This window comes from Rana temporaria, chromosome 5 (assembly GCF_905171775.1).
Source record: "Rana temporaria chromosome 5, aRanTem1.1, whole genome shotgun sequence".
NCBI classification, from domain to species: Eukaryota; Metazoa; Chordata; class Amphibia; order Anura; family Ranidae; genus Rana; species Rana temporaria.
In genome coordinates this window covers 170,643,004-170,668,051 of record NC_053493.1, presented here as the reverse complement: position 1 = coordinate 170,668,051, position 25,048 = coordinate 170,643,004, and the positions used below count along the sequence as shown (strand labels likewise).

Here is a 25,048-nt window from a genome sequence, read left to right as displayed (position 1 = left end):
GGTGTAGAACTTTCTACCTTTCTCCATTGATACCTTAGCCATAGGATGTTTTGGTAAGACTCAATAAAAGTACAATGTTGGTGGTAGAAAGGTGAGGAATTCTCGACACATAAACAGGTAATCCGTGAAGCCCAGGCATCCCAGCCCCCTCCATTGGTGCTCTCCCCCTGGAGTACACAGAGTCCTGAGAGGAGACAATAGAGGTGGGAGGGGAAGGAGCGGTGTGGCCGGCCTCACACAGGATGGGGTGGTGCCTTGTGTCGGAGGCGCCTGCTCAGAGCACTGAGGTGGAGGGGGGAGGACTCTCCAACTACTTTTGCTGACTGTCACGTTAGTGTTTTGGAAAGTTCCCCGTGCGGAGTGATAGTGGAGGGGGGAAGAGAAGACATTGCCCTCCGCTCCTCTCACCCCTCGCCTACAAATGTACAGAGTGCGAAGTTCCCTCAGCTCGGTGGTGGATTTCCCAGCTCCCTCCTGAACTGATTGATCGCACAGAGCCCCGCCTCCAGCAGACCTATTCAGGTACGTTGTGGCCGCATTCCCTTCAAGGAACGCTCCACTCTAACCTCCGGGCTGAGGGATTGGATGGGGAAGTAAACATGGAACAAGCAGGTTAAAGTCCACTTCTATGACTACCCTTCATAGTACTAGGGGGTGAGGAGCAGCCGGCCTCATTATCTGTTCTGGAGACCAAACTTTGTAGTTTCTATGTTTCATTGAAAGCTGGCCTCAGGGTATGGATTGTATAGTTACACTGTTCCAGCTTGGAAAGATACATATGTGGAAGCAGAGAATCACTTCTGTAGTCACTGATCACTGCTGTCTGTCAGATCCTGTGCAGTGATCTCAGGATCTCATTCACAGAACGCCTTGTATTTTTTTATGATTGCAAACCATTTTCTGATTGGAAGAGGAGGTCATGACATCACTGCTTCTCCACCTCATCAAATACCACCTGGCATTCATTAGGATTACAAGACATTCTGTGAATGGCACCCATGTAGGGCAAGTGATCTCTTGTGTTCACTGTGCTGCTGGTCAGCCACTTGGCATGGATCTAGAAGAGAGCAGGAATCGTTGTAGGATCAGCAATTACTGCAGCAATCAGTATAGTATCGGCGACTACTGCGGCGATCGGCGTAGTATCGGCAGCCCCCTGCGGCCATCGCTGTAGTATCGGCAACCCCCTGCGGCCATCGCTGTAGTATCGGCAACCCCCTGCGGCCATCGCTGTAGTGTCGGCAACCCCCTGCGGCCATCGCTGTAGTATCGGCAGCCCCCTGCGGCCATCGCTGTTGTATCGGCAGCCCCCTGCGGCCATCGCTGTGGTATCGGCAGCCCCCTGCGGCCATCGCTGTGGTATGGGCAACCCCCTGCGGCCATCGCTGTGGTATGGGCAACCCCCTGCGGCCATCGCTGTGGTATGGGCAACCCCCTGCGGCCATCGCTGTGGTATGGGCAACCCCCTGCGGCCATCGCTGTGGTATGGGCAACCCCCTGCGGCCATCGCTGTGGTATCAGCGTTGCCTCCATCCGAGCTGGATAAGTGTAACTAAGACCCCTTTAACACTGGTGTGCGTTTGTCGCACTGAGGCTCAGTTCACACTAGTGCGGGTTGTGTGCCCCGCATTTGCGCTGGCATGGCAGCCCATGCACGCACCTCTTCAAAAACGCGGCCGTGGGGAAGTCGCATGCGATTTCCCTGTGGTACCCGCAAACACGCTGCGGACTTGGATGTGTGAATTAATGGCACCCCACATATCTCCTAAAAGCAGGAGGATTTGGCTGTGGGAACAGATGCAATTTTCGCACCCAGCCCACACAGTGTGACCCAAGCCACAACATAAGCACGCTCTCTATATGCGTTTCTGTATGCACATTTTTGATGGTTCCAGTGCTTTATTGAAGCTTTTTCAGTGTGTTCTTTTTTTCCCCAAACTTTCCTGGGTCTGTTTTTATTTTTCTGCTGTAATGCGTTTTTGATCCATTTTGCCATGTTCCAGTACAGTTCTGTGCAGAAAAAATGCAGCATGTTCTACTTTTCCAAGATCTAAGGAATAACATCCATTCCTGGAGTTCAGCTTTTAAGAATATGTAAACCCCAAATTGTATATTCCTGATGTGTACCTGCTGTAACATGTACTTGCATGGAAAAGTATCCCCCCGCACAGCCTTTTACTGGAAAGATCAGTGTATTGCGGTTTCTCCTCCCCCAGCTCTCTGAGCTTCGTATGCACCTGAGAACAAAGATGGTGTATAAAAAAAAAAAAAAAAAAGGAGGAAAAGGTTTTGTTTTTGTTCTTTTGTATCTATGCACAAATGTTTTGGTTTTCTGTGTTAAACTGGGTTCATTTTACAAGTGAGGGTATTCATATACTTTTAATGCATTCACATGTCATTGATTAGCTGTTGTAAGTCTCGATTCATATCTATACATGTTGCTTTTGAGCGTTTCTGCAGTGCTTGCCGTGTATTTGGACACACGTTTTTATAGCAGATTTTGCAGCGATTTGCGCGTTTTTGTTTTTTTTCCTTTTTGTTTTTTTTTTACACTGTATATAGCTGGTTGCTAAGGAGGGGTCAGGAAGCCGGCCGCCATGTCCTTGACAACCAATGAGTCATCAGCTGTCAGTGGGCTCCCCAGGTCCATACCAGGCCCTTGGGTCTAGTATGGATTTGGGAGGGTCAGCAGCAGAGAAGGAACACTGGACAAAGAAGACAGGAGAAGCCCGGAGGAAGATGTGGGAGAAGATGCAGTCAGAAGCGGGGAAGAAGATATTTTTAATAAGAGTTGTCGAAAACTGCAATGCAGGGGCGAGAAACTTTGAGATCTAGTAATAAAAGCAGCACACATTGCACATTGTTAGGCACACATTTAACTTCTTGATTGCCCTAGATCGGGGTCGGCAACCTGTAGATCACGATCTACCGGTCTGGGCTTCCAGATCCGTCTTTTAGACCCGTTTTCACACTGGAGGCGTTTTTCATGCGCTTTAGCGCTAAAAATAGTGCCAGAAAAAAACCTCATCTGCAATCCTAGTGTGAAAGCCCAAATGCTTTCACACTGGGGCGCTGTGCTGGCAGGGCGGCAAAGTCCTGCAAGCAGCTTCTTTTGCAGCGGTGAATAAACCGCTCCCATGCTCATTGAAATCAATGGGTAGTGCCACCAAAGCGCATCGGCAGCAGCGCTTTGCGGACGCTTTTACCCCTTTATTTGGGTGCTAGTAGGGAGCAAAAGCCACATACGCTGATGCCCCCTCTGTAGTGTTGGCTCCTGACCCATGCAGAGTGATACCAACTACACTCATCTCTTATTCCAGCTAGCGGTCTCCAGGTGCCAGCAGCAGGAAAGAGACAGTAAGAAGCAATACACTGGACATAATAGTGTAGGGCTGATTTCTGACTGATGTGCCTTCTCACCACCTGATTACCGTGCACTGCATGTGATTGCGAGACAGTAATATGGCAATTAGAGGATTGAATCAGGTGTGAGGAGGTGACACTGCCCGTTGATCTTTGCTTTCACCCATGTTGTTCAGGTAGATCTCCACCTCTTTAAGGTTGTCTACCCCTGCTAACAGTTAACCGTTAATCTCTTCCCCGCCAGCGTTGGTACAGTGACAATGTATATTATTATCACTGTATTTAATGTCACTGGTGTTGTCAGTGGCAGTTAGTGTCCGATTGGGTTTGCTCCCCTTGTGATGGATAGCAGGATGCCTAATGGTCTTGGTATCCACTCGTTTATCTGCTGTCAATTACAAGGGGAGCAGACCTAATGGGGAACTAATGTCTTTCCCATCAGGCTTACCCCCCCCCCCCCCCAGGTACAAAACTCCTAGACTGGTTTCTGGTGCAGCAATCCGTTTCCACAATTTTTAGTGTCAAAGCCTAATTGAACAAGCTGAAGTTAGAACCTGATTGGCTACCATACACAGCTGCATAGCTTTAGACCTGAAGAAGGAGGCCATGCCTCCGAAACATGTTATAGTAACTGTGTGTTAGAGGAGACAGCGCACTGACCTCGACTCCCCCTCCAGGCCACAAGTGACGTCACGCTGAGCCGGCTGGTCCGTGCAAGCGTTGAACAGCACATGAGGAAGCAGACTCCTAGCTTATAAACAAACATCTCCATCTAACACCGCTGTCTTGTGAGCCAATCTATCTACATAGACCAGGAGAGGAGGAGTGAATCGAGCTGTATATGTGACTACACATCACATGTCTGTGAGTGCAATCCTCGTATTTTTAATTGCTAATTTACAATAAAAACAGTGTTGCACTAGGGTAGCTTTTGCGCTCTCTCTCCCTTTGTATTTTTTCAGATTTATGTTCGTCACTCAGTGGATTTATGAGATCTGCAGCATCTAGGACGAGAACTTTTCATATAGACTGCAATTGTTGTAAATGAGTTTACGGGGACAGCACTGTCTTTTTTTTTTTTTTTTTTTTTTTTTTTGTGTGTGTGTTTTAACATGCTTTTTCTTCAGCAATCTTGCGTGGTGAACGTGCTTACAGGCCATGGCGGTTGAGGGCATTACGTATTGTTTTCTTTGAAACATTTGTACCAGCTAATTGTAAGTCTTTCTATAGCTCCCCCACAAGTGGTCTTTGGCAACTCTTCTGATAAATCTTTTCACTCCTCTGTCAGAAATCTTGCAAGGAGCACCTGGTCCTGGCTGAGTTACTAGTGAAATGGTGTTTCTTCCACTTCCGGATTATGGCTCCAACAGTGCTCACTGTAACATTCAGAAGTTCAGAAATCCTTCTGTAACCAATGCCATCAGTATGTTTTGCAACAACAAGCTTGTGAAGGTCTTGAAAGAGCTTATTGCTTTTACCCATCATAAGATGCTTCTTGCATTGACACATTGGTATTGAGACACCCCCTTTTTTTTTTTTTTTTTTTTTTTTTATAGGCCATCCGATGAGACTGAACCGTTAGTTGATATTAATTTTCACTGACAAGGGGCAGGATTGCTTTCTAATTACTGATTGATTTCAGCTGGTGCCTTGGCTTTCCATGCCCTTTTGCATCGCCCTTTCTTCATTTGTTCAATACGATACAAGGGATGCTTCTTTACATTGGTGTTTGCAAGAGTGTGACCGCGTACAAACAATTACTTGTATAGCGGGCTGTACGCAGCATGTGTCGCTCTCCAGGGGGCCAGGAAAATGCTTGAAAGTTGCGCTAGGCATGTTAAAATTCCATGTGCATGCACCCTATAGGTTGCCTTTGTCCCAGCAGATGAGATCTTCTGTCAGGTGTTAAATGTTGTCTGTCTCACCGTAGAGGAGATTCCCCCTCACTTTCTGTTCTGTTTGACACTGGTTTTTCTAGCCAGAAAGTAGGGGGATTTTTCTCTTGTGGAGAAGATGGCAATAAAATCTTGACAGGGCCAGTGAGTGGTTCTTATCCTTGCATGTTTTTCAAAAAATATATTTGTCTGTGGCCAGGAAGGGATTTTCACTCACTTTGTTTGACATCCATTAACATTAAAGCGGTAGTAAACTGCATCATATATATATATATACAGGTGGTTCTCAAAAAAATAGCATATTGTGATAAAGTTCATTATTTTCTGTAATGTACTGATAGACATTAGACTTTCATATATTTTAGATTCATTACACACAACTGAAGTAGTTCAAGCCTTTTTATTGATTTAATATTGATGATTTTGGCATACAGCTCATGAAAACCCAAAATTCCTATCTCAAAAAATTAGCATATCATGAAAAGGTTCTCTAAACAAGCTCTTAACCTAATCATCTGAATCAACTAATTAAAGGGGTTGTAAAGACAAAAATGTTTTCCTCTTAAATTAAAGTCTGACAGTAGCTGATAAAGTAAAAAGTAATGTTTTGCATTGTAACTAGTTTGATACCTGTTGAAATCGAGCCGTTTTATTCACCTCCAGCACTCCTGAATCGTTATTCTCACTGACTTCCTGGTTTGCGGTGCGCATTCATTCTTGCTACATCACGGCCTAATGGGAACTACAGTTCCCATTAGGCTTAGCCTCCATGCCTGTGAGGGATAAGAGAGCATCTTCACGCAGGGCTGTAGTCATAGGGAGGGGGTGAGCACATTCTGCTTTCCACCATGCAAAACGGCTCAGGTGCTGGTGGAAAGCAAGAAGAGGAGAGACAGGAAATGGCATTTTCAAACCTGGATTACTGTATTTTGGAGGTCAAAAGGAAAAACGAGGCAAGTGATATTTAAATGCTCTTGCTTACAGCAATCAATTGATCTAATAAAAAACGAACCTTTAGTGTTCCTTTAACTCTAAACACCTGCAAAAGATTCCTGAGGCTTTTAAAAACTCCCAGCCTGGTTCATTACTCCAAACTGCAATCATGGGTAAGACTGCCGACCTGACTGCTGTCCAGAAGGCCATCATTGACACCCTCAAGCAAGAGGGTAAGACACAGAAAGAAATTTCTGAACGAATAGGCTGTTCCCAGAGTGCTGTATCAAGGCACCTCAGTGGGAAGTCTGTGGGAAGGAAAAAGTGTGGCAGAAAACGCTGCACAACGAGAAGAGGTGACCGGACCCTGAGGAAGATTGTGGAGAAGGACCGATTCCAGACCTTGGGGGACCTGCGAAAGCAGTGGACTGAGTCTGGAGTAGAAACATCCAGAGCCACCGTGTACAGGCATGTGCAGGAAATGGGCTACAGGTGCCGCATTCCCCAGGTCAAGCCACTTTTGAACCTGAAACAGCGGCAGAAGCGCCTGGGCTACAGAGAAGCAACACTGGACTGTTGCTCAGTGATCCAAAGTACTTTTTTCGGATGAAAGCAAATTTTGCATGTCATTCGGTAATCAAGGTGCCAGAGTCTGGAGGAAGACTGGGGAGAGGGAAATGCCAAAATGCCTAAAGTCCAGTGTCACGTACCCACAGTCAGTGATGGTCTGGGGTGCCATGTCAGCTGCTGGTGTTGGTCCACTGTGTTTTATCAAGGGCAGGGTGAATGCAGCTAGCTATCAGGAGATTTTGGAGCACTTCATGCTTCCATCTGCTGAAAAGCTTTATGGAGATGAAGATTTCATTTTTCAGCACGACCTGGCACCTGCTCACAGTGCCAAAACCACTGGTAAATGGTTTACTGACCATGGTATTACTGTGCTCAATTGGCCTGCCAACTCTCCTGACCTGAACCCCATAGAGAATCTGTGGGATATTGGGAAGAGAAAGTTGAGAGACGCAAGACCCAACACTCTGGATGAGCATAAGGCCGCTACCGAAGCATCCTGGGCCTCCATAACACCTCAGCAGTGCCACAGGCTGATTGCCTCCATGCCACGCCGCATTGAAGCAGTCATTTCTGCAAAAGGATTCCTGACCAAGTATTGAGTACATAACTGAACATAATTATTTGAAGGTTGACTTTTTTTTTTATTAAAAACACTTTTCTTTTATTGGTCGGATGAAATATGCTAATTTTTTGAGATAGGAATTTTGGGTTTTCATGAGCTGTATGCCAAAATCATCAATATTAAAACAATAAAAAGGCTTGAACTACTTCAGTTGTGTGTAATGAATCTAAAATATATGAAAGTCTAATGTTTATCAGTACATTACAGAAAATAATTAACTTTATCACAATATGCTAATTTTTTGAGAACCACCTGTGTGTGTGTGTGTGTGTGTGTGTGTGTGTGTGTGTGTGTGTGTGTGTGTGTGTGTGTGTATATATATATATATATATATATATATATATATATATTATATAAATAAAAAAAAAAAAGAATCAGACCTGGTCAGTTTGCATCGCATATAGCACATTATGACAGACTTGCCTGAAAACAAAGCGCTCCAGTGGTGCGCTGTCTCCGCTGAAGGCACTTCCATCTTCACCCGGTCTTCTTTATGGGTTCGCAGGCTTCGGCTATCCAAGTGTTTTTACTCTGGGGCATGGCGCTTGCAGGATGGGGAAAAAAAGTCCTGCAAGCAGCGCCTTTGGGGTGGTGCGGGAGTGGTGTGTATACCGCCCCTGCCATTGAAATCAGTGGGCAGCGCTGCCAAAATGCTTCAGCAGCGGCACTTTTCCCTTCTTTGGGGTTAAAAGTGCCTCGATCCCGCCGGTAAATCCCCGCTAAATCGAGCGTTGCTTTACCATTACCGCGGTGCAGTCTTCAGTGTGAAAAGGGTCTTACAGTACCTATAGGTAAACCTTATTATAGGCTTACCTATAGGTATAAATCATAAATGGGTGTTTACACCCGCTTTAAAGTGGAGCTAAATTCACTGCAGTCCTCAGGACTGTTGCCATAATGTGTATGTACTGTATGCATCGCCTGCCTGCACGTTATGGCACATTTACCCTATTGTCCAAGCTTTGGCGACCTTTGGGAGGCAACTGATGATGTACCGGTAACTACTACTCATGCATCCTAGAGGTTGTCCCTGCACCCAGCTTCATTCATTGGCTTCTTACAGGTTCAGGGAAATGTGCAGAAGTAGTACTGCACTTCGAGCTAGGGTTCGAGGAGGGTTATAACTCTTGTCAGTTGTGGTTTTTTCCCCCATTGGGGAGATTTTCCTTCAATTTCTGTCCTATTGCCAAAACAGGAAGTGAGAGAATTCCTGGTTTTCACCCAAACCGGTGTCCACATAGAGGGATTTGCTCTTTGTTACTGTTATGGGACAACCCAAGATTAAAGGGGTTGTAATGGTAAAAAATATTTTCCCTAAATAGCTTCCTTTACCTTAGTGCAATCCTCCTTCACTTACCTAATCCTTCAATTTTGCTTTTAAATGTCCTTTTTTCTTCTGAGAAATCCTCACTTCCTGTTCTTCTGTCTGTAACTCCACACAGTAATGCAAGGCTTTCTCCCTGGTGTGGAGAAAGCCTCTTGAGGGGGCGAGCAGGAGGGTCAGGATCAGGGCCGATCCTAGGGTCACCGACGCCTGGGTGCAGAAATATTTCTGGCGCCCCCACATGGGCGTGGTCATCTTACTAACTCCTCCCCGTTACAAATGTTTCTATGGCAACGACTCAGACACAGAGATTCTCCCTTAACCACTTCCCGACGGCCGTACGACTATTGACGGCCGTAGGGTGGTTCTACATCTCTGGGGCACCGTCAATTGACGTCCGCCCCTTTCCACGTTCCCCGCGCGCGCTCCCGAGTGCGCAGCGGGGAACTGCTGTGCTGGCCGTGTCCCTTGGACACAGCCAATCACAGATCGCCGTGAACGGCCAATCGGAGTGGCCGTTTGCTAGGCGATCTGTGCGGCCAATGAGAGATGATCTCATATGTTTACATATGAGATCATCTCTCATTCCCGGCTCTCACAGACAGCGGTGCGATGGCGGACACAGATCGGTCACCCCCCCAGTCACCCCCCTTCCCCCACAGTTAGAACACTAATTGGGGTACACATTTAACCCCTTCCTCACCCCCTAGTGTTAACCCCTTCAATGCCAGTCACATTTATACACTAATTAGTGCATATTTATAGCACTGATTGCAGTATAAATGTGAATGGTGCCAAAAATGTGTAAAAAGTGTCCGATGTGTCTGCCATAATATCGCAGTCGCAATAAAAATCGCAGATCGCCGCCATTTCTAGTAAAACAAAATAAAATAATAAAAAATAATAATTCTGTCCCTTATTTTGTAGGCGCTATAACTTTTGCGCAAACCAGTCGCTTATTGCGATTTTTTTTTTTTTTTTTTTTTTTTTTTTTACTAAAAATATGTAGAATACGTATTGGCCTAGACTGAGGATAAAAAATGTTTTTTTAAAAAAAAAATTAGCTATTTATTACAGCAACAAGTAAAAATTTTATTTAATTTTTTTCAAAATTGTCGCTCTATTTTTGTTTATAGCGCAAAAAATAAAAACCGCAGAGGTGATCAAATACCACCAAAAGAAAGCTCTATTTGTGGGAAAAAAAGGACGTCAATTTTGTTTGGGAGCCACGTCACACGACCGCGCAATTGTCAGTTAAAGCGACGCAGTGCCGAATCGCAAAAAGTCCTCTGGGCAGGAAGGGGGTTTAAGTGCCCAGTAAGGAAGTGGTTAAGGAGTCTTTATTATCCTGGGATCCTCCAGTGATCTCTTAACAATAAACAAATTACAGGAAGAGAGTACACTAATGGAACCTGGGGGGGTTCTCTCTGATAGACACAGAGAGGGGGCTTCTATTAGGAGGTCTGGTAGAAAGAGCCCCCAGACATAATACAGGAGATGGTCACAGACTGCAGGCATGATACAAGAGATGGTCAGATTGCAGGCATGATACAAGAGATGGTCAGAGACTGAAAACATGGTACAGGAGATGGTCAGAGACTGTGGAAATGATACAAGAAATCAATTCATCAAATGCAGCCTACCAGTGCCCACCAATTGCAGCCCCATCAGCGCCCATCAAATGCAACCTACCAGTTCCCACCAAATCCAGCTCAACAGTGCACACCAATTGCAGCCTGTCAGTGCTCCTGGATCACACAGAGCAGCGATGATCTCCTGCTGTCACAGAGCTTGGATTTGAGTCTCCCCGGGCAGCCACTATAACAAAAGTCCCGCCTCCTAGACCAGCTTGCGGCTTCTATGATACACGTCACACTGATTCAATTTTACTGCATTGGATCAGTGTTCCGTCTATTTCACAGTGCCGCCAGGAATTTCAGACCAAAGCTTGTGCGAGACGCGCAGTGTCATCGCTAGGGTTGGTGTCACCTGGTGCGGCCAGCAGGACCCACAGGTCAGCGGCCAGCAGGACCCACAGGTCCGCAGACAGTTCCCAGCAGGACCTACAGCATGTGGGTCCTGCTGAGAGGTGGCCGCAGATCTGTGGGTCCTGCAGGGGGCTGGCTGCAGACCTGTGGGTCCTGTTGGGAGCTGGTCATGACCCGTGGGTCCTGCTGGCCTGTAAGCCACCATGGCTAGCTTCCAGCAGGACCCACAGGTCATGACCAGCTCCCAGCAGGGGGTTAAATAAATAGGATGATCATGTGGGGGTCAGGGTCTCTCGCCTCAGGACAGGTCCTCCTCCTTGAAAGTTGCATGGCCTCCTCCATTTCTGGGGGGGGGGGCTTGGCAATTCTCCTGTGCTGGGGTAAATTTTCTATTACATGCACTGATTGCAGCCGGCAGCGTGCCCAGGCAGGCCCTGCAGCATAAGAATCCAAACCCGGAGCTGTAGCACAACTTTTCTTTCCTCTCCTTCCTTGATGCTTGCTGCGCTTTTCTCACTCCACCCACCGGGAGCCTCAGCACACAACCGCGGACTACAACTCCCAGTTAGTCTGTCACTCCCTCTGTTGGTTTGACCTTGGAGTGATGTTCCTGGATACCCACTGGAGGGTAGTCCTGGCTGCGTGTAACCCGCCTCACCAGCGCCAGTAAGCACTTCAAAAGACTGTCCCCCCCCCCCCCCCTTTCTTTGTATTAGCAAGCACTGAACTACCAGCACCTCTTGGATGTATCCAAAAATCTGGAACTTTCATGCTAAATTAAGCCAAGGATCATGCTATTTTTCATCTTAGTTTATAAAGTTATTGTAAGGGGGAGGAGGTAACAAAAACATAGATGGATTAAGGCTAGTCAGAGATTCTCCGTGATTCATAGGTACGAGGACGTGAGACTGTCCCCACATGAGTCACTCTCCCATCAGGATCCAACGCAATCTTCAACAGCGGCACTCACACAGTACTCAAAACTGGCAACAGAAGCCACGGCGGCGGCCATCCTGTCACTGTAATCCACGGCGACGGCCGTCGCGTTACTAGCTAGCTGACTTCAGTGACGTGACGGCCGCCGCTGTGGCTTCTGGGAGCTGTAGTCCGCGACTTCCTCCGCTCCGAGACAGAGGAGTGACTCGCTCGGAGTGAAGCGACCAGAGAAAAATGTAAGCTGGCGGCCGCGGCTCCTGGCGCCACCCCTACAGTGCGCGTGTTTACTAGCGGACTGCACCGATGCGGCCTCCCCATAGCGACGCTTTGCCACAGATCTAGGAGAGGGGGAGGGAAGCACTCTGACACTTTGGCGCCCCCTCCTCTGGGCGCCCGGGTGCAGGGCACCCCACGCACCCGCCCAGGATCGGCCCTGGTCAGGATGCCCACTAACACACAGCTCCTTTATCTGCAAAGTAGAGAGTGTCCTGGCACTCCTGCTCGCCCCCTCAAGATGCTTTCTCCACACCAGGGAGAAAGCCTTGCATTACTGTGTGGAGTTACAGGCAGAAAAACAGGAAGTGAGGATTTCTCAGAAGAAATAAGGACATTTAAAAGCAAAATGGAAGAGAGGGGGTAAGTGAAGGAGGATTGCACTAAGGTAAAGGAAGCTATTTAGGGAAAACATTTTTTACCTTTACAACCCCTTAATCTTTGGTTGTCCCATAACAGTAACAAAGAGCAAATCCCTCAATGTGGTTCTGGTGAAAACCAGGAATTCTCTCGCTTCCTGTTTTGGCAATGGGACAGAAATTGAAGGAAAATCTCCCCAATGGGGAAAAAAAACCCCACAACTGACAAGTTAAAACCCTCCTCGAACCCTAGCTTGAAGTGCAGTACTACTTCTGCTCCTTTTTTTTTTTTTTTACCTTAACAACCCAGATCACCTTTCATTTTTGGTGATAACCGTAAGCATGACAAATAGAGAGGGCGAATCTACGTAATGGGGGCACACACTACAATAAAAACTTGATGGGTGTTTCAGTCCCTCTGCACTGTCTATGAAAAAAAACTGCATTTAGTTGTACATTTTGCTCCATAACACGTTCTCAGAGAGCCTTTTTATGACTTGCTATGCTGCCAGTGTGAAAACAAGCTTGGTCTGCAGGAGTACTGACACTATAGCCCTTCACTCCTAAAATGGCTTACTTGAGGGAGCACTGGCAAAAACCTCTTGAAGGAAATGATTGATTTTGCTGATTATCACATAATGTAGACCATATGTACAAGCCATTTGTAATGGAGAATGGGTAAAAACAAGGAAATAATAACACTGGAAGAATGTGCATGACAAAGCTAAAACCCGCTTTGCCCAAAGAGCATGCTGACAGGCAAGATCACTCATTCAGTACACATGAGAAGGTAAGACCGTAGGTTTAGCACACCTTAGAAGGTAAGAATTCAGTTAACATACAAAGGGAAAGATAATTTATGGCTATTTTAATTTTACTAGGCATAAATCTCCATAATCTTAAATAGGAAATCTTTGCTTGTTTATCTGTTGGCTATATATTGTGCCACCCATGCAAAATTGAAGCAGTAATATATCCAAAACTACAAATGTAATATAAGGCAGCTTACCAATCATTAGATGTGGTGACAGCATTTGTTGTGGTTTTTTTTTTTTGGTCTTTTTCCCCTCTGTTTTCACTTGATGATCACACCTCCTGTATTAGAGTGCCTCCCCTTTTCTGATAAAAGTTTTTTTTACATTAATCTGAATATTTTTTTATAAACTTCCTGCCAGCAGTAAATGGTTTGTGTAAGCACATTTTGCTGGAGAGCTTGTGATTTTGAATAACAGACTAGCTGGCTAGATCACCAGATAACAATTAGAAAGAAAGCCTAAAAAAAGACAACAAATGCAGCCATCACATTTTTAGAATTGGTAGGCTGCAATATAGTGTTTGCTTTTGGGTTTAATATTGCAGTAGTCCACGGAACAGAAAGGTGCAGGCAACAATGAAACCGTTGTAAGAGGTACATACCGGGTGTCATTTAAGTTCATTTAACGTGGAACTAAACTCCCCCAATATACTCGCCTTCACCTTCCAATAGTGTGGCAGTTGCATCCCTCGCTAGACGCTGTTGTCTCCCCCCCCCCCCCCCCCCCGTGTCAGGTTTTGGTCTCTTGATTGGCCGGGGATGGAAGGATGTCATCTTGCACATGAGCATGAAGGTCAGTGTTTCAGGCACAGCAGGAATGTGCTGGGAATGCATGCTGAGCTGCGCATACACGGCTCCGTGTACATTCAATACAGGGTGGATATAAATCAATGATTGAAATAAACTATATACAGTGGGGATCGAAAGTTTGGGCACCCCAGGTAAAAATTTGTATTAATGTGCATAACGAAGCCAAAGAAAGATGGAAAAGTCTCCAAAAGGCATCAAATTACAGATTAAACATTCTTATAATATGTCAAAAATTTACACTTTCAAAATGACAGAAAACAAAAAAATGGCGTCTGCAAAAGTTTGGGCACCCTGCAGAGTTAATATCTTGTATTGCCCCCTTTGGCAAGTATCACAGCTTGTAAACGCTTTTTGTAGCCAGCCAAGAGTCTTTCAATTCTTGTTTGAGGTATCTTTGCCCATTCTTCCTTACAAAAGTCTTCCAGTTCTTTGAGATTTCTGGGCTGTCTGTCACGCACTGCTCTTTTATGGTCTATCCATAGATTTTCAATTATGTTGAGGTCAGGAGATTGTGAAGGCCATGGCAAAACCTTCAGTTTACGCCTCTTGATGTAATCCCCCGTAGATTTTGAGGTGTGTTTAGGATCATTATCCATTTGTAGAAGCCATCCTCTTTAATTTCAGCTTTTTCACAGATGACATCAAGTTACTATCGAAAATTTTTGGATTCTACTTGTGAAATATTCCCTGTGCCACTGGCTGCAATACAACCCCAATGCATGATTGATCCACCCCCATGCTTAACAGTTTGATAGAGGTTCTTTTCATTAAATTCTGTGCCCTTTCTTCTTCAAACGTACCTTTGCTCATTCCGGCCAAAAAGTTATATTTTAACCTCATCGGTCCACAGAACTTGTTTGCAAAATGCATCAGGCTTGTCTATATGTTCATTTGCAAAGTTCAAATGCTGATTTTTGTGGTGAGGACGTAGAAGAGGTTTTCTTCTGATGACTCTTCCATGAAGACCATATTTGTACAAGTATCACAAAATGCAAAAAAAGAGGAGGAGGGGGTGCCCCAGGAATTTTATGGGCCAAGGTTAGATACCAGGAAATGAAGTAGGAAAATGTATATAAAAAGTAGTACAAGTTTATTACAAAAAGTATATAATGCATACAATTGGTAGTTGATAAAATCAAAGACACAATAGTCATGTTACAATAATGTACAGCTAAATTCGGAAGCACTTAGTAGGTCTCAGAAGTGAAGGGCTAACCATAATACATGGGTCAGAAGTTCCAAAACCACCCCCATTATGGACATGAGCTCGCCCATGCTCCATTGTATACACAGAACTGAAGAATGTATTTAATACATTTGCCTTTTCTTTGTCCCCAGTCACCCATTACATTATTTTGTATAGGACCTACATGCTCAGACTTCACCTTTTTACTATTAATATATTTGAAGAATTTTTTGGGGTTTTTTGTTTTGAATCTTTGCGTCCTTGATTTTCTTTTTACAGATTCTGTTTTTTACTCCTTGTAACATTTAAATGACAATAGTGTTCCTTCATTTTTATATTTTGAAAAGTTCTTTTTTTTTTTTTTATAGCTTTTTTTTTTACTTTGGACGTGAACCACAAACTTATTGGCCATGGGAATATACTTTGCAGTGAGTTCACAAACTGTCTTTTTGAAGAATTCCCATTTCTGTTCTGTGTCCTTTGATGCCAATATTCCCTCCCTGTGTGAGTTCTGGAGAGCAGCCCTCATCCTTGGAAACATTTGCTCTCTTAAACTTAAGTGTTTTTTGCTTACAGCTAACATAAAATTAAATCATGTTATGGTCACTGCTACCCAGATGTTCCTTTTTTTTATATGAACATTAGTAATAAGCTCTGCATGGTTTTGAGATTACCAGGTCCAACAGAGCATCATTCCTAGTTTGGGCCTCAATAAACTGGAGGGAGAAATAGAGCTGCGCAACAAATAAAAATACAAATATGATAAAGTGAATATACCATAAGTGACAAATCTGACAAATTAATATAACAGTGTGATGTCAAACAGAAAAAAGTAGAAAATATTGATAAAAGTGCATAAATCCATGTATTAAACCTGGAATAAAATAACAAAAAATGTCCAATCACTGATGGATCGATATGACGGTCCTATAGTGAATTCCACTGTGCGGCAACCAGTGAGCGAATGGAAATCTTGTGTACAGAAATGGCAGAAAACCACAATGTGTCACCAATCACACATGTGCACCACCACCTATAAAGTTATATGCTTACCAGAGGTAAGCTGTACCGAGCCAAAAGTATTGGTCATAATCCCAGTAGGTAGCGAACTCCAATGGCAGGGAAAGCAGGCGATCAGATGGAATAAACTCAATAAACCCAATGGCCACGGAACTCAGCGTGGGTACCCAAAATGGAGAAAGAATCACATAGTGTGTATCGTTTGGTAAAATAGATTTAAAAAACAAAATGGCAATTTACAGTTTAAAAAGTAAAAAAACATTTGTGTGGGACAATGGAGAGCCAGCCGGCATGCGATCTCCTATTCAGAGCGATGACGTCGCTAAAAACTGGGCCATAACATTTTTGCCTTTTTAACTGATGCAGCAGTGCCGTTACTCCAGTCAATTTCCGGGTAGTTAAAATGCCCATTATCACAGTCCCAGCCCTTTCCATCTGTGCAAGGAGCTGAGTCTCCACCTCCTCATTAACGTTGAGTGGTCTATAGCAGACTCCAATGATTAACTTTGAACTACACACATCTATATGCTTTTTTTCTAGTATACAAATTGGATGAGTCACTCTTTTACATCTGGAATCTCAATCTCCTCATATGGAAAACCTTCTCAAAAGTAAAGCCTGGTACACACCATGAGAAAATCAAACCAAAAATACCCTTTTTGAAGCAATATGTTCATCATTCGTACACAGTTTTTGAGAGCTGATCACGACAGTTCATGCAAAATTATTCAAAGTAACATGACATTTTTTTCTTGTATAATACCAGAACAAAATATTCTTAAAGGGGTTGTAAATTAAAAAAAAAATCCCCCTAAATAGCTTCCTTTACCTTAGTGCAGTCCTCCTTCACTTACCTCATCCTTCCATTTTGCTTTTAAATGTCCTTATTTCTTCTGAGAAATCCTCACTTCCTGTTCTTCTGTCTGTAACTCACCACCGTAATGCGAGGCTTTCTCCCTGGTGTGGAGAAAGCCTCTTGAGGGGGTGAGCAGGAGTGTCAGGACGCCGACTAACTCACAGCTCCTTTCTCTATATGCAAAGTAGAGAGTGTCCTGACTTGCCTGCTCGCCCCCTTCAAGAGGCTTTCTCCACACCAGGGAGAAAGCCTTGCATTACGGTGTTGAGTTACAGACAGAAGAACAGGAAGTGAGCATTTCTCAGAAGAAATAAGGACATTTAAAAGCAAATTCAAAGGATGAGGTAAGTGAAGGAGGACTGCACTAAGGTAAAGGAAGCTATTTAGGGAAAAAAATAATTCCTTTACAACCCCTTTAATACAGTATTGGGGAAAACAATCAGAAAACCCACGTATACTCGGTCGGAACGAGAGAATGCATTACAATACAATTCAGCATTTCACATCACTTCTGACTTCTGTCATACAAGACTTTTCTTACCGTTTGTAGCCTCTTCATTTTTGATACAAGACTAGCATGCAAAAAAATAAAGAGTCTGATCATTCATCCAATAGTCTCATCGTTTGTACAAGCTTTTTTTTTTTTTTTTTTTAACAAACCTGTTCTACTTCAGTTGGTTTTGCACAGAGCAGCCCTGATCCTCCTCTTCTCTCTTTGCTGCTCCTGGCCCCTCCCTCCTGTCGAGTGCAGCTCTGTGTATATATTTAGACGTAGAACTACGTGACCTCGCGCAGGGGAGCCGACCTGCCGCCATATAACTGCGGCGGCTGGTCGGCAAGTAGTTAAGAGCTGTAAACCTGTGGAATGAACTACCTCAAGTAACTTGTCCTGGCCAGTTCAGTAGATTGAACAAAACATAACTGGATTATTAAATTTATAGGTAATAACATCAGAGATTGTTGATCCAGGGAATATCTGATTGCCCTCTCAGGATTTATTTTTGCCCGCTGGAGCAATTTGGATCATGCTTTAAAGTGAGTGTGTGTTTTTTTTTTTTTTTTATTGTAAAACTAAGATAAGTGTTCTTGCGTGTTTTTTTTTTTTTTTTCAACCTTACTATTGGGGATGCACCAATGCCACTTTAACACGGAGTACGAGTACTGATACTTTAACTCAGGTACTCGTCGATGCCAAATACCGATACCTATCACGTAGGTAGGAGGCTGGTTTGGCGGGGGGTTGTTAGGGAGTTGGGCGAGGCTGGGGTGAGGGCACGGTGGAAAGTAGAGGGGTAAATGAGGGCAGCCTGTGTCCCCCCCCCTCATCCAGCCTGTGTCCCCCCCCCCCCCCTCATCCAGCCTGTGTCCCCCCCCCCCCTCATCCAGCCTGTGTCCCCCCCCCTCATCCAGCCTGTGTCCCCCCCCCTCATCCAGCCTGTGTCCCCCCCCCTCATCCAGCCTGTGTCCCCCCCTCATCCAGCCTGTGTCCCCCCCTCATCCAGCCTGTGTCCCCCCCTCATCCAGCCTGTGTCCCCTCCTCATCCAGCCTGTGTCCCCTCATCCAGCCCACATCCCCCTGTGTCACCCCTCATCCAGCCTGTATCACCCCTCATCCAGCCTCTGTCCCTGTGTCACCCCTCATCCAGCCTGTGTCACCCCTCATTCAGGGTGTGTCTCGATGATGCAGCTTGCTGCTTTCCCATTCTCCCAACCAGCCTGTGTCTTGCCTTGTCCCACTTGCATCCAGATCCAGCCTGTGTCTTTAAAATCCAGCCAATCACTTGGCATGTAAGGGGGTTAATTCACCACAGTTGTGTTCGGCTGCAGCAGCTCTGTGCTCGGCTTCATGTGGGATACCAATACTGATGCACCGGCTGCCATGCCCGTACCACGGCCAGACTTCCTAGCCCTACAGAAGGTGTCCGGCCCCAACTGACGTCACTTACAGTATCGGAGCATTTTCGCGAGTACAGATACTCGTGAAAATGCCTAGTATCGGCACCTATACCAGAATCGGTATTGGTTCATCCCTACTAACTATAAAACTTTGAGTCAGAGAAGACCAGATAAGTATGCCAGTGGCAGCGACAGAGATTGTGGATGTCGCATTGCTGGAGCGGGGCACTTTAATTCTGCCATAATCTGCAAATATGCTGTGCATACTTACACATGGCAAAAGCCCACTCTCCATGATGCAGTTTTGTTGCACTTTAACAAGAGAAATAAGATAACGTGAGTTTGGTTACCCAAAGAGATGTGTGTATATATATATATATATATATATATATATATATATATATATATATATATATATATATATATATATATATATATATAGTGTGTGTGTGGCGTGTAAATACAAAGCTTCCACTTTTATTTCCATTCTCTGCTTTTATTATATTAGAGTTCTCTAAAGCTTGCCTATAATTGCTCTCTGGATCAAATTCAACATCATTGAAGACCCTGTGTTCAGTGTCAGTTACAGAATTCCTTTTATCTATTGAGTCCTAATCTGTGTAAAAATAGTAAGTAAATATTGACAGCAGAAAAAGGTACACACCCATGAGGCACACTATTACTGTTGATTTTTTTTTTTTTCAGTTCAATGGAAATGTATTTTTAATTTAAAGCAGTGGAAGTACATGAATTCTATGTTACTCTCTTGCAAGCCACTGTACAGCAGAGCTTAGACTGTGAGAGAGCAGCATAAATCAGTTGTGTTGAAAGAGAAGAAAAGTGACATGAGTTTATCAATTTGCAGCTTTGCCTTTCACTGTGCAGTCATTACCTGGGTTGGTGATAAGACCTAAAACCTGCATTTGGAATCAGAGTCTTCGAGTAAGGAATGCGATAACCCTAATAACCAAGGCCTGAGGTGTGCCTTTGGCCTGCTGGTCGGTATGCCTGAGAAGAGGGCAAAAGACACATATTTAGGTGAAGAGGGGTAGATGAGCGACCATCAAGTAAAGCAGCGCCCGCCCAGATGGCAACAGTATGTATAACCGATAAGTACCCGTTATTAAAGGAGAAGCCACTGACTCATGACCTGTGATAGAAGGAAGCCCCTGCTGAACGTGTGAAGCAGCACAGAACTCAATTTATGCCCCGAGAAAGATTGGTTCGAGCCTGCTGCCCGAGACAACCCAGACGAGAGCCTGAAGTGCTTGTGATGAGAGGATACGTGGGGGCAATTGGAACCAGGGCAGGCCCGAGGAGCCCCTGCAATAATGGCCTAACAGAAAAAATACTTCAACCGGACACCAGTGACGTAGCTCCGTGAGGAACCCCCCCAACCCCTGGCCTACCCATACTTGGTATGGGAAAGTGAGAGGGCGAGTTGCAAAAAATTTACAAACTGGCAGGAGCCTGAAGTGCTGGATACCTGATGGATATGTTGACGGAGCAGATGGATAAGGCCCATGCGCTAAGGCAACAATCATCGTTAAAAATGGAACCATGCCGGACACACAGAACCCGTTCCTACCTGATGGACTTATTTGGCAGGATACAGGCAGAAGCACGACCCGATGATGATGCACAAATAGACTTACCTTGACAACGGCAGGACTGACGGGATAGAGCGCAGGGATAGTTGATATCGGTATGGAAGCCGACGCAAACCTCCCCCCAACTGCACAATTGCTGAAACGCCAGACCACAGACAAGTACCTAATGAAAAAAGTCTTGCAGGAAAGAGCAGCCCATATTACCAATGCTATTGGAACTCGTCATTAGGTACCTAGGAGGCCCAGCCCCCTACCTACAGAATGAAGATAAAGAAACCAGACCAACCACCCCTGGAAAAGCTGCCTCCAGAAACTTGATCGGTAACGAAAGCATGACTGTCGGCTGAAGCCAAAACCCTATGAAAAAACCTGATGATGCAGTGATGAGCCCCGTAAGCAGGTCTGAAAGTACCTCCAGTAGGGACGTCAGAGAATCAGGGATGGGAGATTCCACCCCCGCCCCTGACAAGGAATACCCATGGCTTGGCCATAAAACCAGCAGGCCTGATAGACCGGACCCAAAGGGATGCTGACATGACAAAAGCAGGAGCTGGGGGTGCGCTGACACCCTGCCACTGAGTGCATGAGTCTCAATTGCCTCCATCCTGAAACAAATCGAAGCGAACCGCCGGTCCCTGCGCCAAACTCAGCTGAGTGTTGAAGTATGGACTGACTCCTAGATGACGGGGTGCTACCCTGCACTGGAGACCCTCACGTGGTAGAAGTGGTGGACGTGCAGCAAACCCAAGTTTAAGGAAACACAACCTAGAAAAGACAGACAACAGACATGAAACAACAACGCCCCTCTGTGCCTACTTAAGTATGAGAATATGAGCAGAGATGTCAAGCAAGACCGCTGTGCGTGAATGAACCTGATGACAGCCCCTCCCCCCCCCCCCCACCTAGTGTGAGTGGCAAGTGAGCCCGAGTTACCTGCAGCGCAGAGACAGGCAATTGAACTGAACACTCAAGGCTAGTGTACCCACGGACAGTGGTGGGTGATTGTATAGGTGTAACAAATGAATGTGCATAATATGACGTATTGTATACGGGCGAGAAGATTGTGGCCAACAATCATTAAAAAGACGAAACCTCAGCCTGTAAGAATCTGTAGACGTGACAGATCCTGAGATGTGAGCGCTAGCTAATCAACCCAGGTGCAACGTGGACAAAGTACAATGAGACATGGTAACCACAAAGAAGACACCGCCATGACAAACATTATGACAGAAAACGCGGGGGCATCAATGCTATGAGATGAATCGTGGGGGCAGCAACACTATGACATAAATCGTTGGGGCCGCAGAAATGCTGAGACTAAAAAGCTATGGCAAATGTGATTACAGAAAACCTGGGGCAGAAATGGTATGAGAGATTAATCGTGTGGGATCGATCCGGAATGAGGGGGCGGCAATTCGTTTCTAGCCACCCCCTCGCGATCGCTCCCAGCGAATCGGCTTCCTCCTCTGCCTGAACTGTAAACACAGGCAAGGAGGAAGTGATGTCATCTCTCCTCTGGCGCTCATTTTGTCCGGACCCAGAGGAGAGAAGACATCAGTACAGTGAGTTGCACCAACAGCACACTAACACAGTTACACATAGGCACATCAGCCCCCTGTCACAGTGTCACTGATTGCAGTGATCATTTATTTTCTGATCACTGCATTTAGTGTCATTTGTGACAAAAAAAAGTGTTAGGGCAGTTGGCTTTAGGTCCAGGGTAGCCCCCTACCCCCCCTAATAAAAGTTTAACACCTTGATCACCGTCCTAGTTAACCCTTTCACCCCCTATTGCCAGTGTCACTAAGCAATCGGTTTTCTGATCGCTGTATTAGTGTCACTGTTGCCGCTAGGTAGCTAGATTTTTTTTGAGGTTCGCCGCCAGGTTTCTATAGCGTTAGGTACCCCCATAAATAAAGGTTTTAACCCCTGATTGCCCCTAGAGTTAACCCTTTCACCAGTGATCACCGTATAAGTGTCACTGGTGACGCAGGTTAGCCAGTTAGTTATTTCGTTATTTTAGGTTCGCCGCCAGGTTTTTAGAAAACGTCAGGTACCCCCATATATAACCCAATAAAGGTTTTAACCCCCTGATTGTCCCCTAGTTAACCCTTTCACCAGTGATCACCGTATAAGTGTTACAGTTGACGCTGGTTAGTTAGTTTGCTGTTTATAGCATCAGGGCACCCACCGTATATAACCCAATAAAGGTTTAACCCCCTGATCGCCCGGCGGGTGATATCAATTCAATTTTAGCGTGAGTCAGGGTCTGCGTCGCCCCAGGCAGCGTTGGGTTAGTGCAGTGTTTCTCAATTCCAGTCCTCAGGCCCCCCCAACAGGTCAGGTTTTCAGGATTTCCCTCAGATGAAAAGGCTGTGGTGATTACTAAGGCAGTGAAACTGATCAAATCACCTGTGCAAAATAATGGAAATCCTGAAAACCTGACCTGTTGGGGGGGCCTGAGGACTGGAATTGAGAAACACTGGGTTAGTGCCAGTAACGCTTACACCCATGCGCAAAGCATACACCCCCCTTAGTGGTATAGTATCTGAACGGATCGATACCTGATCTGATCAGATCTATACTAGCGTACCCAGCAGTTTAGGGTACCCAAAAAACGCATTGTTAGCGGAATCAGCCCAGATACCCGCTAGCACCTGCGCTTTGCCCCTCCGTCCAGCCTAACCCACCCAAGTGCAGTATTGATCGATCACTGTCACTTCAAAAACACAACACACATAACTGCAGAGACAGGCCTGATCCCTGCGATCGCTAACCGTTTTTTTTGGAAGCGTTTTCTATGTTTTGCTTTTCTACAGTCAGGTGCTTTTTTTTAACTGTGAATCATCCACCAGTGTACGACTACATTTAGAGCCCAAAATGGCAAAGCGAATGTACACTGGTGAAGAGGCCGTCAGGATTCTGAGCATGACAGATAGTGAAGAGGAGGGCATGCATCTGTCAGATTCTGGCTCAGAATATGATCCTATTTATGACAGCGACTCCATGGCAGATAGCTCTGACAACGAAGTTGTGGTCCCTGCTAAGGCCAAGCGTACCCGACCCCGTTCTAATGTTGAGCAGCAAGAACCGCAGGACCCTTGTATGGAGCAGAGAAGTACTAGCGCCGCTATTCCTTCTGGTGAACTGGCAAGCACCAGCGGCCTAGTACACCCTGGTCGTTCATCCAGCACTGCAGTATTACGTGGTGATGTGGCGAGTCCCATAAGTGCAGTTCAAGCTGGCGAGGTGGCAAGCACAAGTAGTGTCCCGCTGCCACCAAGAAGAAGACAAAGACAGGCCTGTTGTGCCCTTCCTGCAGAATTCGCCTATCCTGATTGGGTCCCCACCACTTCTGCAGAACCCGTACTTCCCCCATTCACTGGCCAACCGGTATTCAGGTGGATACAGTTGATTTTACGTCACTTGATTTTTATTCGCTGTATTTCACGGAAGATCTCTATGGATCTATTGTGGACCAGAGTAATTTATATGCTGGTACCTACATTGCCGCTAATCCCCAGTCCCTCCTTGCCAAAGAATGGAAACCACTTACGGTTTCCGAATTTAAGACCTTTCTGGGCCTTACCCTCAACATGGGCATACACCAATTTCCGAATTTGCGGATGTATTGGTCCACACATCCAATTCACAATATGCCCATATTCTCTGCTCACATAGCCAGGAATCGATACGAGGCGATCCTGCGGTTCTTGCATTTCAGTGACAATGCACTTTGTCGTCCTCGTGGAGACCCTGAATTTGACCGGCTCTACAAAATTCGGCCCCTCATAAACCATTTTAACGAACGTTATGCAGCCTTGTTTAATCCCCAGCAAGTTGTATGCATTGATGAGTCCCTGATTAAATTTTCTGGCCGCTTGTCTTTCAAGCAGTACCTTCCCAGCAAGAGTGTCAGATACGGTGTCAAGCTCTATAAGCTTTGTGACAGGGCAACAGACTACACATGGAGCTTTAGGGTTTATGAGGGCAAAGATAGTCAGGTAGAGCCAGAAGGATGCCCAGATTACATGGGGAGCACTGGCAAGATCGTGTGGGACTTGGTGTCACCCTTATTCAGAAAGGGGTACCACTTGTACGTGGACAATTATTACAGCAGCGTGCCACTTTTTAGTCCCTTGTTTGATCATCAGATTGGAGCATGTGGCACCGTGCGACCTAATCGCCGGGGCTTTCCCCAGCAGGTTGTAGATTCCCGTCTTAGGGTGAGGGCGAGAGCCTGCTGCAGGTGTAATAATTTGCTTGCTGTGAAGTGGCGGGACAATAAGAATGTTTTCGTTCTTACCACCCTTCACGCAGACACGACAGTACAAATTTGTACGGCGGCTGGTCTTGTGGAGAAACCCCTCTGTGTCCACGAATATAACCAAAATATGGGAGGGGTGGACCTCAACGACCAGTTGATGGCGCCGTATCATATTGCCCGTAAGGCGAGACGCTGGTACAAAAAAGTGTCTCTATATTTATTTCAATTGACTTTACTGAATGCTTTTGTCTTATACAAAGCTTCAGGACGGAATGGATCCTTCCTTGACTTCCAGGAGGAGAACATCACAGAACTCCTGTATCCAG

General features: G+C 45.6%; 1 protein-coding gene across 1 annotated transcript in view; it reads left to right on the top strand.

Moving 5' to 3' along the window:
* Positions 1 to 218: 218 nt before the first annotated feature.
* The window catches only part of TNS3 (tensin 3), a 395,327-nt gene continuing 370,497 nt past the window's right edge, over positions 219 to 25,048 (top strand). Inside the window, exon 1 of the mRNA XM_040353375.1 lies at positions 219 to 522. The gene's annotated coding sequence lies outside the window, so the exon portion shown is untranslated. The remainder of the gene's footprint in view (positions 523 to 25,048) is intronic.